The sequence below is a fragment of the Euleptes europaea genome, chromosome 10 (genome assembly GCF_029931775.1).
Source record: "Euleptes europaea isolate rEulEur1 chromosome 10, rEulEur1.hap1, whole genome shotgun sequence".
Taxonomy (NCBI): domain Eukaryota; kingdom Metazoa; phylum Chordata; class Lepidosauria; order Squamata; family Sphaerodactylidae; genus Euleptes; species Euleptes europaea.
In genome coordinates this window covers 57,154,127-57,168,817 of record NC_079321.1, presented here as the reverse complement: position 1 = coordinate 57,168,817, position 14,691 = coordinate 57,154,127, and positions in this window count along the sequence as shown.

The following is a 14,691-nucleotide window of genomic DNA, read 5'->3' as shown; positions in this document are numbered from 1 at the left end:
GCTGTGTTTCCATAGCAATGGCTTGAGCCTCAGTGCTTGGCTTTGAAGACCATATCCTACTCAGCTGCTTAAGGCACATTTCTGTGTATGTAAAAGCAAAACCCTATTGGCTGTGTGAAGGCAAAGACAGGGCTCTCAAGGTATAGTGAGATACCTTGATAATATAGAAAATAAAAGTTCCCATAAACATTCAGCTTTTTGTTTTTACAAAGGAGCAACTTGGTTTCTAATTGAGTCACATAACACGAGTAGACATTTTCTTGTCTGTATTGAATTTCTTAGAATTTTAATATTTAGAATGGACTAGATTTGACAAATACGTTACAGCACCTAACCAATTCTACTCTATGGGAATAAGCTTTTTGAGGGTCAGAAAGGACTGCTGGGGAAGAGGAAAATGGGAAACATATTTATTTACTTCATTTATATCCCACTTTTCTTCACAATGGGAACCCAAAGCATCTCACCATTCACCTCTTCTCCATTATATCCTGAAAACAACCCTGTGAGGTAAATTAGGCTGAGTGTATGGGAGGTCAGCCATCTAACTTCCATGGTAGAGTGGGTTTCAAATCTGAGCCTCCCAGATCCTAATTCAACACTACAGCAAACAATTTAGATTCTATGGAGGAGCTCTGAAAGCGGTCGGAGTGAATCTTGCTGGACTTGCCCCAGTAGCATCCTGTGCACCCCAGCAATACTCTAAGAGCCAGGGAACCCTCATAAATAAAATGTGGGTTTCTTACTCATGTAAGGAGAATGTGGGCAAATTCATTTCCATTCTGCAAAGTGCGTTGTCTGTAAGGCTTTCCCAAGATAATCACCTTTGGGGAGAGAACAAGAACAAAAGATCTGCCTCAAGATGCAGAAAGCTCAAACTCTAACCCAAGGGGAACAGAGAAGGGTGAAAGGCAAGGTGGGAAAGATCTGCTTGGCCAACTGCTGGTGAGAACTTTCTTAGCTGGATCTAACACAGTGTAATTGAATGCAGAGCTGTAACTGGACAGGGGGGGGAGAGGGCAGCCGCGGCCCTTGGCATGCAGAGAAGGCAGCAGAACTGCCTCTCCTGTAGTTGCCTCTGTGCCAAGTAGGAGAGGCAGTTCTGCTGCCCTTTCTGCATGAACACATGAAGCTGCCTTCTACTGAATCAGACCCTTGGTCCATCAAAGTCAGTATTGTCTACTCAGACAAGCAGCGGCTCTCCAGGGTCTCAGGCAGAGGTCTTTCAACATCACCTACTTGCCTAGTCCCTTTAACTGGAGATGCTGGGGATTGAACCTGGGACCTTCTGCATGCCAAGCAGATGCTCTACCACTGAGCCACAGCCCCACCCCACAGGGGCGGTGGCTGCCCCCCTTGCCCCCCTAGTTACAGCCTTGATTGAACGTAAAGGTTATGGGCCATATTTACTGTTCCAGAACATTTCTTTCTTTACGTATTCTTAAAATATTTTCTCTCATTTAGTAATGAAATTTCAAGCTATGAAGCTTGCCTCATGGGAAATTATTTTGTACAATAATAGGGCTACCTATCAGGAAGCTTTCTCTGATATTCAGCCGAAATGTTTATTTTAATTGCACTTGTTAGACTCACATATAATGCTGTTTACTTTTGTTCAATAATACATTGCCATTTGTGCAGAGGTAGCTGCAGATCTGCATCTTTTTTCATCAGCGGCAAGCATAGGATATACATATTTAAAATTATACTTCCTTACTTAGTTAGCACTTGAAGAGACCCGTGGTGCAGAGGAGTAAGCTGCAGGACTGTAGTCCAAGCTCTGCTCACGACCTGAGTTCAATCCCGACGGAAGTCAGTTTCAGGTAGCCGGCTCAAGGTTGACTCAGCCTTCCATCCTTCCGAGGTCGGTAAAATGAGTACCCACCTTGCTGGGGATAAAGGGAAGATGACTGGGGAGGGCACTGGCAAACCACCCCATAAACAAAGTCTGCCTTGGAAACGTCAGGATGTGATGTCACCCCATGGGTCAGGAATGACCTGGTGCTTGCACCGGGGCCTTTACCTTACCTACTTACAGTGAGGGGGGAAAGTATTTGATCCCTACTGAATTTGCCTGTTTGCCCTCTGACAAAGAAATGACCAGTCCATAATTTTAATGGTAGGTTTATTGTAGCTGTGAGAGACAGAATAACAACAGGAAAACCCCCAGAAACCCAGAAGACAAAAGTCAGAGATTGATGTGCATTATAATGAGTGAAATAAGTATTTGATCCCTTTGCAAAAGATGACTTAGTACTTGGTGGCAAAACCCTTGTTGGCAATTACAGAGGTCAGACGTTTCTTGTAGGTGGCCACCAGGTTTGCACACATCTCAGGAGGTATTTTGTCCCACTCCTCTTTGCAGATCCTCTCCAAGTCAGTAAGATTTCGAGGCTGATGTGTAGCTACTCGAACCTTCAGCTCCCTCCACAGATTTTCAATGGGATTAAGGTCTGGAGACTGGCTAGGCCACTCCAGGACCTTAATGTGCGTCTTCTTGAGCCACTCCTTTGTTGCCTTGGCTGTGTGTTTTGGGTCATTATAATTCTGGAATACCCATCCTCGACCCATTTTCAATGCCCTGGCTGAGGGAAGGAGGTGCTCACCCAAGATGTGACGATACATGGTCCCGTCCATCGTCCCTTCAATGCAGTGAAGGTGTCCTGTCCCCTTAGCAGAAAAACACCCCCAAAGCATAATATGTCCCCCTCTATGTTTGACGGTGGGGATGGTGTTCTTGGGGTCGTAGGTAGGGCTGTTGATTCGGTTCGGACAAACTGAACTCAAAAAAGGCGGGAAACGGGGAAGCCGAATTTGCCGACTTCGGGGGTTCGGTGAATAAATTCGGCAGATTCGGGGCCCACCACTCCTTCACGGGGCTTCCATGAAGGTGCGGGGAGGGGGCCCTTTAAACAGGTCTGCGCCTCCCAGCTGGGAGTCACAGCAAAGCTGGGGGGGGGTCTTTAGACCCCTCTGCGCTCTCTGCGCAGAGAGCACAGAGGGGTTTGACAGCCCCCCGCCAGCCTTCCCAGGAGTCCCGGCAAGGCGGGAGGGGGGTCTTTAAAACCCTCTGCGCTGCCTGAGCAGACAGCGCAGAGGGGCTTGTTGGGGGGGGCCTTTAAACAGATCTGCGCCTCCCAGCTGGGAGGCGCAGATCTGTTTAAAGGGCCCCCGCGCGCCTTCAGGGAATCCCCCTGAAGGCGCGCGGGGGGGCGAATTTTCCCCCAAACTCCGGATCCCCCCGAATTTCGGGGATCCAAAGCAGGGGAGTTCGGACTTCGGCACGGCCCGAATAAAAACGGGCCGAATTTTGCCAAATCCGAATTCAACCGAATTTTTTTTCAACAGCCCTAGTCGTAGGCAGCATTCCTCCTCCTCCAAACACAGTGAGTTGAGTTGATGCCAAAGAGCTCGATTCTTTCACTTTCACCCAGTTCTCCTCTGGGTCATTCAGATGTGCATTGGCAAACTGCAGACGGGCCTGTACATGTGCTGTCTTGAGCAAGGGGACCTTGCGGGCTCTGCAAGATCTCAGTCCACGGCGTAGTGTGTTTTCATGGTGACTATGGTCCCAGCTGCCCTGAGATCATTGACAAGTTCCCCCCGTGTAGTTCTGGGCTGCTTCATCACCGTTCTCATGATCATTGCAACTCCACGAGATGAGATCTTGCATGGAGCCCCAGACCGAGGGCGGTTGACAGGGTTAGGGTTGTCATCTTCTCACCAAGCTGCTTGGCAATAGTCTTGTAGCCCAGTCCAGCCTTGTGCAGGTCTACAATCTTGTCCCTGACATCCTTGGACAGCTCTTTGGTCTTGGTCATGGTGGCTAGTTTGGAATCTGATGGATTGCTTCTGTCGACAGCAGAACCCTAACCCTAACCCTAATCTGGCTGGTTGATAGGGGCTCAAATACTTATTTCACTCATTATAATGCACATCAATCTCTGACTTTTGTCTTCTGGGTTTCTGGGGGTTTTCCTGTTGTTATTCTGTCTCTCACAGCTACAATAAATGTACCATTAAAATTATGGACTGGTCATTTCTTCGTCAGAGGGCAAACGGGCAAATTTAGCAGGGGATCAAATACTTTTTTCCCTCACTGTAGTTAGCCTAATGATTTTGAGCTATGCTGTTGCTGTAGTCTGAGATCTCTGCTTTTCTACTAAGGTCAGCACCAAACTTTCAGCTGTATCAGTCAAGCATTTCACCTTAATGATATAATTAAATGCACAACTAATAATTGTATTAACTTTTTCCATGGGTTGAATTCCATGGGTATTTTTATGACCACAGTTTCCCAACGTAAATCATCTGTCCCCATCTCCAAACCTTCTTCCAAAGAGCTGATATAAATAGTGGTAGAAAGAATAAACATGTAAAAGAGTCAAGACTGATGACAAAGCTTTGGTTGCTGGTCCTGAGTGCCAAATTCAGTTAAGCTAATATCCCATTTGTGACAGCATAAAGAAAAAGGATTCATACAAGAAAGGGTATGAAGAGGCCAAATAGTTTGGAAGGCCAATTTCAAAATACAAGTCAATGGTTGAGCCCTGAAGAGGATGAAATGGATAGTGTTCTGCCATTGAGTAAAACAAGACTGTTGAGATTCTCTCATTAAAATGGGAGATGACAAAAGGTAATCCGGATTGCCTATTGGGTACATAATCAGCCCTTTGAGGAAATCATACTTACAATGCACCTCTGCCTGAAATTCAGCTAAAGTCTTAACAATTTGTTACCCTAGTTATCATGTCCTGGAGCTCACAATATCTCATACTTTTCTGCTGCAGAAAATTATTTTTGTTGACGAATTCTCAGATTGATTGCCTATATCCTTTTTTCACTTATCACCCCCAGGTAGTGTTTTCAAAAAATGTAAGCCATGGCTCTAAATTTAATATATCCATGGTCTTGTCTCTATAGATTTGCTAAGCAAGATATAATTTTAAGATCACACTGGTGCCTGTCTCAAGTCTCCAATCTCTACGACTGTTCTTCACAATAAATTTGCACTTCCAATGACTTATGGACTAGTGCTGTGATTTGAACCCCCCCAAACCCCATAGGCTTAATGAAACACTATCAGGCTCTTTAGGGTTTCAGATATAGAATGCAACAACCCCTCGTACATGCCACCATAGTTTCTTAACTATCTGTGATGCTAGAAAGCAACATCTTAGTAAACAAACAGGTTGCTAAAACATGCCAAAGCCATACATGGGTTCTTCTATTTCAAATGCCAGTGTTTAGATAATATGGTACCTGCACTTTGCATTTCTAGTAAAGGAGGAATTCTGCAGATTTAAAAAGGGTAGTGCTCCTGTAACGTATGGAGAGAGTTTAGGATTACAGTGATTGTTAGGGTGGCAGGACAGACTTCTGTTTCTGTATTACAAGATTTAATAGACAAGCAGAAGTGTGTAGGAAGAAAATGTAGGTAACTGGGGTTAGGAAGCTACCAAGGGTGATCAAATTAAAAAGAGGAGCTAATAGCACAAATAACACTGTGATACCTTGTAGAATATAAGTTTGTTGCACTCTACAGTTATAAGACAAATTTAAGTATCAGAATCTGTGCATGCAGAAGCTGCTTTTTCAAAACTGCAGGGATTGAGAAGAGCCCTGAAAGCGCTAGAACGTCAGTCCAAATGACTGGAGTGGGGTGGTGCTTAAGCAATTTGCAGTTGAACATATGAAGCTGCTTTATACTAGCTCTGCTCAAGTTACAGTGAACACATGTGCATCCTGCAAGCACATATCTGTTTGTAAGAAAGAGCCGACACAAATTGATTTTGTATCACGTGTACAGCAGCGTTGAATGTAACAAGAGAGTTATTTACACATAATCTTTTTTTTTAAATCAAGTGTACATGTGTTCATTGTAACTTTTGAAGAGGGCTTATGTTTGATCATTGCCTGTGGTAGTGGTGACAGGACTCCATCCAGGACTGAGCGAGCAGGTGCTTATAAGGATGCCTGCCTTCAGGAACATGTTGCTATGGGGGAGGGGGGAGAGAATAGAGCTCTGAAAAAGACCCAGCCACTCAGCCTCACTTCCCTCTGTGCCTGAGGCCCTGAAAGAACTTTTGTCTAGACGAGGGGGGGACACTGTGACTCACTTGATTCATTTCATATAAGATTTATGACGCTGTATATTATTGAGTATGATTTGTTTAAAGTGATTTTTTTTAAAAAAATTGTAAGATGTTTGGGCATTGCTTTGCAAGCAGAGTAAAAATCAACCAACCAACCATTGGTCAGACTAATTCAGTATTGTCTGCTGTAACCAGCAGTGGCTCTCAGGCAGACACCGTTACCTAGACGGCCTAATCTCTTCAGCTCTCGGAAGGCAGGCAGGATTGGCCCTGGCTAGTAGTTGGATGGGAGACCACCAAGGAATTCTAGAGTTCCTATGAAGAGGCAGGCAATGGCAAACCACTGCTGAACGTCTCTTGCCTTGAAAACCCTATGGGATCAGCCTTAGTTGGCTGCAACTTGACAGCACTTTCTACCAACGCTCAGGCAGACATGAGTCCCTCCCTCCATACCTGGCACCTGAAATGTTTTAATTAGAAATGTCAAGCATTGAAAATGGGATCATTTGCATAAAAAGCATGGACAACAAACCCAGGATTTTTTCCCAAACAAGTTTGGTTTGGGGGTTGTTGTTTTTTTCTGATTATAAACCAGAGTTTGACACTGCCGAGTAACCCTGGTTTGCAGGTAAAAAGTTAAGGTGCAATTTGTTAAAGTGCCACAAACAGCAGGTTACTGAAGATTTCTCATTTTCAATTTTGGCACTCCACGCAAAAGGAGGAGAAATCAGAGGACATCAGTTTGAGATCAGAATTGAAGACCACAGGATGTCTTCTGCTTGTCGTTTAAGTGGATAGTGTCATCTTTTCCCCTATAACTTTTGCCAAAAACTAGTCATGCACACACAAATAGAAACACAGTAATAGAAATTTTACTTGTTAAAACATTGCTTGCACTCCTTACCTCAAATGTTAATTACACAGCAAAGGATTTTTAACATGGGTTTTTTGAAGTGCATTTTCTATAGGTTACATTTCCTGAGACATGCATAGTATTTTAGACTTCTGTAAATCAAGCACAGATTGCATACACCATATTATACAACATCAGTGGTGAATAAGTCAATGTTCAGTGGTATGCAAACTACATCCAAAATAGATTACTGTGTAATCTGAATAATGTGCCACACAAAAGAAATTGTGCAAGTATAAATTAAGCGTTTTAACCAAGAATGCAAACAATTACTACTTATGACTCCAAAACACATCTAGAAATGTCCAAGGCTTTGTTTAGTTCTTCAAGACTTACAAACAGCTATAGAGACCCACAAGATTAAACCTACACATATATACAAGAAGGATTTTTAGGAATTGTGTCCCTTCCAATCAACTGGTCACTGCTGTCCCTACTAAAGACTACACAGGACTTTTCAGGGGCTACACTGGCCTCCACAGGCTCCCAACAAAAATAAGTAGCTTAGATTTATAAGAGAATCTTGTATCTGCACCCCTTATAGAGCTCAATGAATTGCAGAGTAAGTATCAGGTAGCTCAAGGAAATTAGCAGACTCCAAAATGCTAGTTTAAAAATTGCAAAGAATTGCTTCAGGAATCCAGAATTGCTTCAAGAATCCAGGCATCGGCCAACCCACTTGTCGGCTAATGTACAGACCACCCCCAGCTCACCTGCTGGGGAAAACCATGGGATGGCAGTGTGTGGGATTCCACATGGCCAAGGCCACTGAGTGGTTTCCCTTCCCACTTGAAAGTGTGGGCGCCTTGACAGCCCCCAAGTTGGGCATGCCCCCTGTAAACTCTTATCCCAAAAATCCCTTAAGGGATCCTCAAAGATGGGAGGAAACAGGCATGCAGGCTGTATTTCCCCCTAAAATGGATCTCAGCCGAGTGGCCAGGTGGTGAACCTGGGCCCCTTTTATCCCTGGTAGGAGGACCTGAGGGAAAACTCCCTCTGCAAAATCTGCCAGCCAGGACCTGCTCTCCCGGCCACATCAGACCACACCTGATTGGCCAGGCTGGGGGGAGAGAGGTGGTAAGGAGACTGTGCAGCTGCAGCAGCCTCCCTGGCTGTTGGCCAACTGTGCCACCACCCGAGGAGCCTCCATTTAAGCATCCTGCAGTCTCCCAAACATAACGCCCTGGTGAGTCTGGGGTCGGTGCTTCATTAAAACAGTAACACGGACGAGTACTTTGTATGCAGTTGCTAACTTTTGAAGAGGCTCTCAATATCCTTTTCTACGCTGAGGTTAATATGCGTATCGATTCAATTGTCATACTGTCAACCCATTCAGCTCAGAATGTTGTTGCTGACAATGATCACATTTCTGCATTTTAGAGTTTCCCAGAAAGCACAAAGGTTATTAAGAAATATTTTTATTTATTCTGTTCACTTCTAGCCTTCAGGAATTTAATCCCGAGAATCAAATATTAGGTAATATTGATATTGCTGATGTTGCTGCCTTTCAAGAATTTGCTAAAGTGTTTTCTTTCAACGGAGACAGTTTTATAGCTAAGACTTTGCCGACTCATTTTTCTCTAAAATTGCATAAAGCCATATCATTTAGAAGACTATAAGGAAAAATTTCAGCCATATCGGCATTCTTATTAGACATAAAATCCATAAGGAAAGAGTTCCCAGAAAACCGTGCGAAAAGCTTAAGCCACAGATTGGTCTTTACAGAAAGGAATGGTGTAAATAAACTGTGGAAAGACACAATGGAGCAGATTTTTTAAAAATATTCCAAGGCTAAGGCATTTTTTCAAAACTTCATATCATCCACTGGAACCCTGAAGTGCTTTTACAAATGCATATATTAACATTATTTCAACCATATCTATATCTTTGAAAATAAACTGCCAGTGTTATAAGCCGTTGCCTTAGTTTTAATGCATTTAAAATTACCAAAATAAATTACAATATCAATACAAATTGTTATCAATGAAGATGATAAAGTATGAAATTCAGATTAAGCTCCATGAAAGTTTTAAAAACAATTCAGTTTACTTTTTGTAGCTGAATGGATACTTAACTGTAAAACATACATGTCACAGCTACTGAATTATGGATGCTATTTCCCATAATGTTAACTGTAGCAGGTGTCTGCCAGTTTCCCAATGGAAGCTTCTTTGTGTGTTGTGGCAAACATCAGATATCTAATAGCCACGGATGGCCCCCACCATGAGAAGAAATCCACACAAGGCTAGGGTGTAGCGTTCTGCAAACCCGGGGGGGGGGGGAAATCTGGATTGTCAGAAATACTTATTAAAAAATTAAAAATGCAGACGTGATGGAGAAAAAGTGGAGGAGGAACTTGAAGAGGAAGCAGAAAAGGCAACAAAATAGCAAGCAGGTGATTAGGAAGTGAGGCAAGCAGTAGTGGGGGAGAAAGGAGGCACAGACGGTGGAAAGAAAAAGGGAAAAGAAGTTGCAACAGAGTGGCAGGAGAGGAAGAGGACACGAACAACAAGGAAATGAGGAATATAATAAGCACACAATTTTATGTTCATAATGGCTGTGTGAACTGACCAGCAATGAAAAATTGGACATTGGTTTACAGGTAAACATTTATTTTTTGGGGGGGGGATGTGTATTGGGGGGAAAATGGCACGCTTCATAAGAAAACTGATAAGTCAAGCTTTGCAGTTTGTAATAACATGCAATGGGGGGGGGAGATCAGACAAGTGGAGTGCGTTCCTCCTAGTCTCCCCACATTGTGCGTTCCTATGTAATATCAGCTGAAACAGGAAATCCCCAGTAGCAGCAGAGCCAAGAGATATCTGTTGCCGGACTGAGCGGTAGGGCATGAAATGCTTGAATGCTCTCCACAAAAAATTCCCTGCATATATAAACTTTGTACATAAGGAAGAAAGGCCTAATTTACTGCCTGATGTACTTGCACTGAATGTTCAAATAATCACGTGGATCCCCTAGCTGTAATCGGAGTGGAACAGCCCTGCAACAGACACATCCCATGAGACTGATCATTGTACATCTTCGAGATTTAGCTCGAGCAGCAATGAGAGAAACTGGTCATGTTCTTGTCAATTACTGACCATCATATCCAAGGCAATTACTAAAAACCACCCCAGCAATAGTTTTTTTCTCTCCTCCATCCACTGCAAGGTGAATTGTTTACAACGAAACAATATATTCATTTTGTTGTTGTTCAGATGCTTAAAACATAGCAAAATTCCAGGAAAGGGAATTTGAATCATGTTTATCAATAGCTCTCCAATTACGTGCCATCAAAGACTTTTACCCTCATTTCACAGAAATATATTTGTCAGGAAAGGAAGACAAGTAAAGAAAATGAAATGAAGTTTCGGAGAAATAAAAGAAAGGATTCCCCTCTTGCTAAAAGACATAACTTCTAGCTCACTTGAGACTGCTGTATATAATAGTTTCTAGCCCAATTTACAAGAAATGAAACAGAGTTAACATGCATGCTAGAAATTTGTAAAAAGGGCAGGTACTAGAAAATGGCCACCATCTCAAATATTCTAACTCCTAAAATGTTGCTCCTTATGTGTATCAAATAGAAGACTGCTGGGACTTCAGGATCTGGTGCTGCATTTGACAGGTGCTACAAGACAAGGCTGTCCAGACAAGAATGCCTTTAACAATGTGTGAGAACTGTTAACAATAGTTTAATTAGCAGAATATCAAAACCCCACTCTAAAACATGAAAAGAATGTAAGAATGAGTTATGATCCTAAATCAATTTCATACCTAATAATAGGTTTGCACTATACATTTGGTCTGAGAACTATATATATTTTAATATCACTCCTCAGATAGCAAGCAGTTTCTACATTTCTTACATTTTGTACTATACTGCCACACCCTTTAAAATGAGCATTTAATCCTGTGAAATAAAACACAATAAAAATATTTTAACTTCAAGTGAACGTAGTTGTTTTGACATCCAAGGTTGGTAATGTGCCACTTAAGCCAAAAATATGTCTTAACTAGGAGGATGGTTTTATATTAAGAAAAGCTCTAGTACCAAAATAGCATAGACTGGACCGTGTGATTTTATCTTCAGAGCAAGATGTACAGTACAGTCCACATATACTGACTAATCCTTGGGCAACAGGGTTGCCAAGTGTCCGGTGATGGCGGGGAAAAATCCCGGCAATCCACCGGGCTGCCTGCCAGCCAGCTGAGGGCCGGCGGGCAACGCATGCACACCCACCCGTGCGACACACCTACGTCACTTCCATGTTTACCCGGAAGCGACGCAAACGCTCTAGCAAACTCCGCAGAAACTCTATGGAAACCATAGAGTTTTGGGAGAGACTGATAGAGCATCTGCGTCGCTTCTGAGTAAACCCGGATGTGACATAGGAACATCGCGCCAGGCGCGCATGCATGTCGCACGCTGCAGAAAAGCTTCAGAAAAGCTCCCGCCGATGGAGCTACAGGACCTGGTTATTGCACAAACTAAGATATTTTAGACAGCTTTTGATAGTCCAAGTTTTAGGAAGGTGATCAAAATAATATCCAATATAATAAAGCACCACTTTAAAAACGATTTAAGCAGCATCAGCATATTTTAACAAATGTTTCAGAAAAGAAAAACAGCCGGCCTCCTGCACTATTCAACATGCTTCTCATGAAACGTGCAAAAGAACTTCTTCTGAGCAATCCTGAAAGGGGGGGGGGGAGGTGAAGTGCCATAGGAGCCGGTGTACCCCTGTGCCGGCGTCTGTGCCACTTTGCGCCAGTGCCACTGCATGGGCAGCAAAAACTTGGAAGCGGGTGCCTGTGCTGGCATCGGGGGGGGGGTGTTCCCGGGGTGGAGATGACGTCAGTCAGCTTCCAAATCCCTTCTGGCCTGGGAACGCCCCTCTATGCTGCAGCGTTATGCCAGGAAAATAGCTGGAGTTGCCCTATGTAAGTCCATGGAGGAGTTTCATGGTTGGTTGGTTTAATGCATTTTTAACCTTTATTTTTCAGCCAAGAAACCTCTGTGGAGGCGGCATGGCTGCGCTGATCCCAGCCACTGCTTATCTACCCCCCCTTTCAGGAATGGGCTGTCCATAAAGAAAAAGGTGGGATTAATATTACTCACAATACAATTGTATATAAATTTCATGGTCACACACAAAAATGTTATTCCTGTATTATTTTGCACAGATTAGAGTGGTTTTGTCCATATGTATGTTTTAAACCTTTAGCAAAAATGTGCAGAAGATTTCTTTCATTTATCAACAGTGCTATGTACATTACAAGAAAGCCTTTTGAACATAATTTTGCAGACAGCTCTTTCTGATGAAGTAAATTACAATAATCTTTCACGTAAGACAGACATTGACAAGTTTTTTTGCAATTTCTTTGTCACATAATTGATTGAAACGATGGTTGAGACACCTAGTTAGTTCTGACAGGAAAAGGGAAAGTGAATTTGTAAGCAGCACAACTATTCATAAAAACCAGCAGCCCTGTGGTTGAACTGTTCACAAGTTCTAAAATCAAGCACTCCATGTTATTCTTTGTCATTTCCACCAAAAGATAACTAGTAATATGACATAATTCCTAGCTCATAGAAAGAGTATTAATTTAAAAATGGCAGTGGGTGAGATTAAAACTCCTACTTTATTAGATCCTTGCACAAGGATCTACTATGGAAGAAAAAAGGTAGACTAGGTATTTTAATAAACTACTAAAATATTAACTAGACAATTGGAACGGTTGCCAAACTAATTGAAAATTTGATTGGAAATATGCAAGTGATATAATCAGGGCATAAATCTCTGAAGAAAATTAATTGGCTTTCTATAAAGGGTTTTATCCCTGGATACAGCAAGGCCTTGATAAACTATGTATTATTATTTTTTTTCTGTTGAGTCACAGCATGGTGACCTCGGAGGGTTTTCAAACCAAGAGACGTTCAGAGGTGGTTGGTTTGCCATTGCCCGCCTCTGTGTCACAACCTTGGTATTCCTTGGTGATCTCCCATTCAAATGCTAGCTAGGGTTTCCCCTGCTTAGCTTCTGAGATTGGGCTAGCCTAGCTATTCAGGTCAGGGAAAGTATGTATAGTGAATTAATATTCTTTAACGTGTGCTTACATAGCTTCAGATTGGGTTACCTGTGTGTCAGTGGTATTCACCATATAGCCTATGGGCTAGATTTTCTGATATGAAGTTATTGGCATTTGTTATTCCACCACCCAGTGAAACAATAGATTTTATGTATGTAGCCAATTAGCATTATGAGGGAAGCCTCAGATTAACACTCCATGTTATTTATATGCTGTGTTATAACATTTCCTAACCTTTCTATACAGTATGCTGAATGGGAACTGCGATTAAAAATAAGTAGACGAACAAGTTATAAAATATTGAGTTGTTATTGTTCAAGACCTGCAATATGAAAAATTAAACACACATATACAGAAAACATTAAATTGATGAGGTTATATAAAGTGCCTAAATAGTGGTGGTAAAACAGCTTCAACAGCACGGCTATTCCCAAACCTTTAAATATTTACAAATGAATAGATCCTCAAAGTATCCACTACTAAGTATTGTGTTGAAGGGCATAAACCAATCTCAAACTAATTGAAGACACTAAATCAAATTCACTACGTTATTCGGATGTCAAGTAGAAAAACACAGGAGACGTTCCCCGCTACTTTATTATTATTTATGCTTGGTTGTCCTGTGACTTCAATTTTCGATTCTCATAACCAATTTAAGTAGCAAGTGATACAAGTATAATTTATTAGCTAGCTTGCTTCACACATTTGTTTTTCGCGACCAATATAGAAAGTTAGTATTGCCACCTGGAAAAGATTGTCCATGTTCACTCCTAAAACAGCAGCAACCACTAGGCAACTTGCTACCACACTATTTGTGCAACTCACCCAGGTGCAACAGTGGCTTCCAGACAACATGAAGCCAAACAACTTGCCTGGGCCCAGCAGCAGCCTCCATACAACTTGCGCAGCTTGGCTTAACCCAGTAGTGGCCACCACCACACCTCACCCAACAGATTTCATACTTCATGACCTTGACAATTTGGCTAGACTTGTCCTGGCGAAGAGTTGCCAGGAGGAAAGAAGGTGGTGTAGTGGCTACAGTGTTGGACTAGGACCTGGGAGACTCAAGTTCAAATCCCCACTTCTGCCGCGGAAGCCTGCTGGATGACCTTGGGCCGGTCACTCCTTCTCAGCCTAACCTACCTCACTGGGATGCAAGAATAAAATCAGGGAGAATAGGGGGATGTAAGCTGTTTTGGGTCTCCATTGGATACAAAAGTGAGGTTTAAATGAAGTAAATAAATAATAATTAGAGCTGAAGATGGGGAGCAGATAAAAGAGAGCATGGTTAGTGAGTGGCCGGGCAAGATGGAAGCAGAAAAAGGGAACAGGATATGGGGACTGCCACGAGGAGAGAAAGATGACACTGTATGGGGAAGGAGATATATGGAAAAATGAAGTGAGCCCTGCCAGTTCTTACAGGTTTCCTGCTCATAATGCCTATTTTGAAACAGATGCATTCGTTTCCTATTTATTTATGGGCTCAGCTCAAGGGCTGATGTTAACCTTTAAAGCTCTTTCTAATCTGTGGCTCAAATATTTGAGTCCCTAGAAAGATCTACTCACAGGCCACTAAGCAGTCCCTTTTTGACA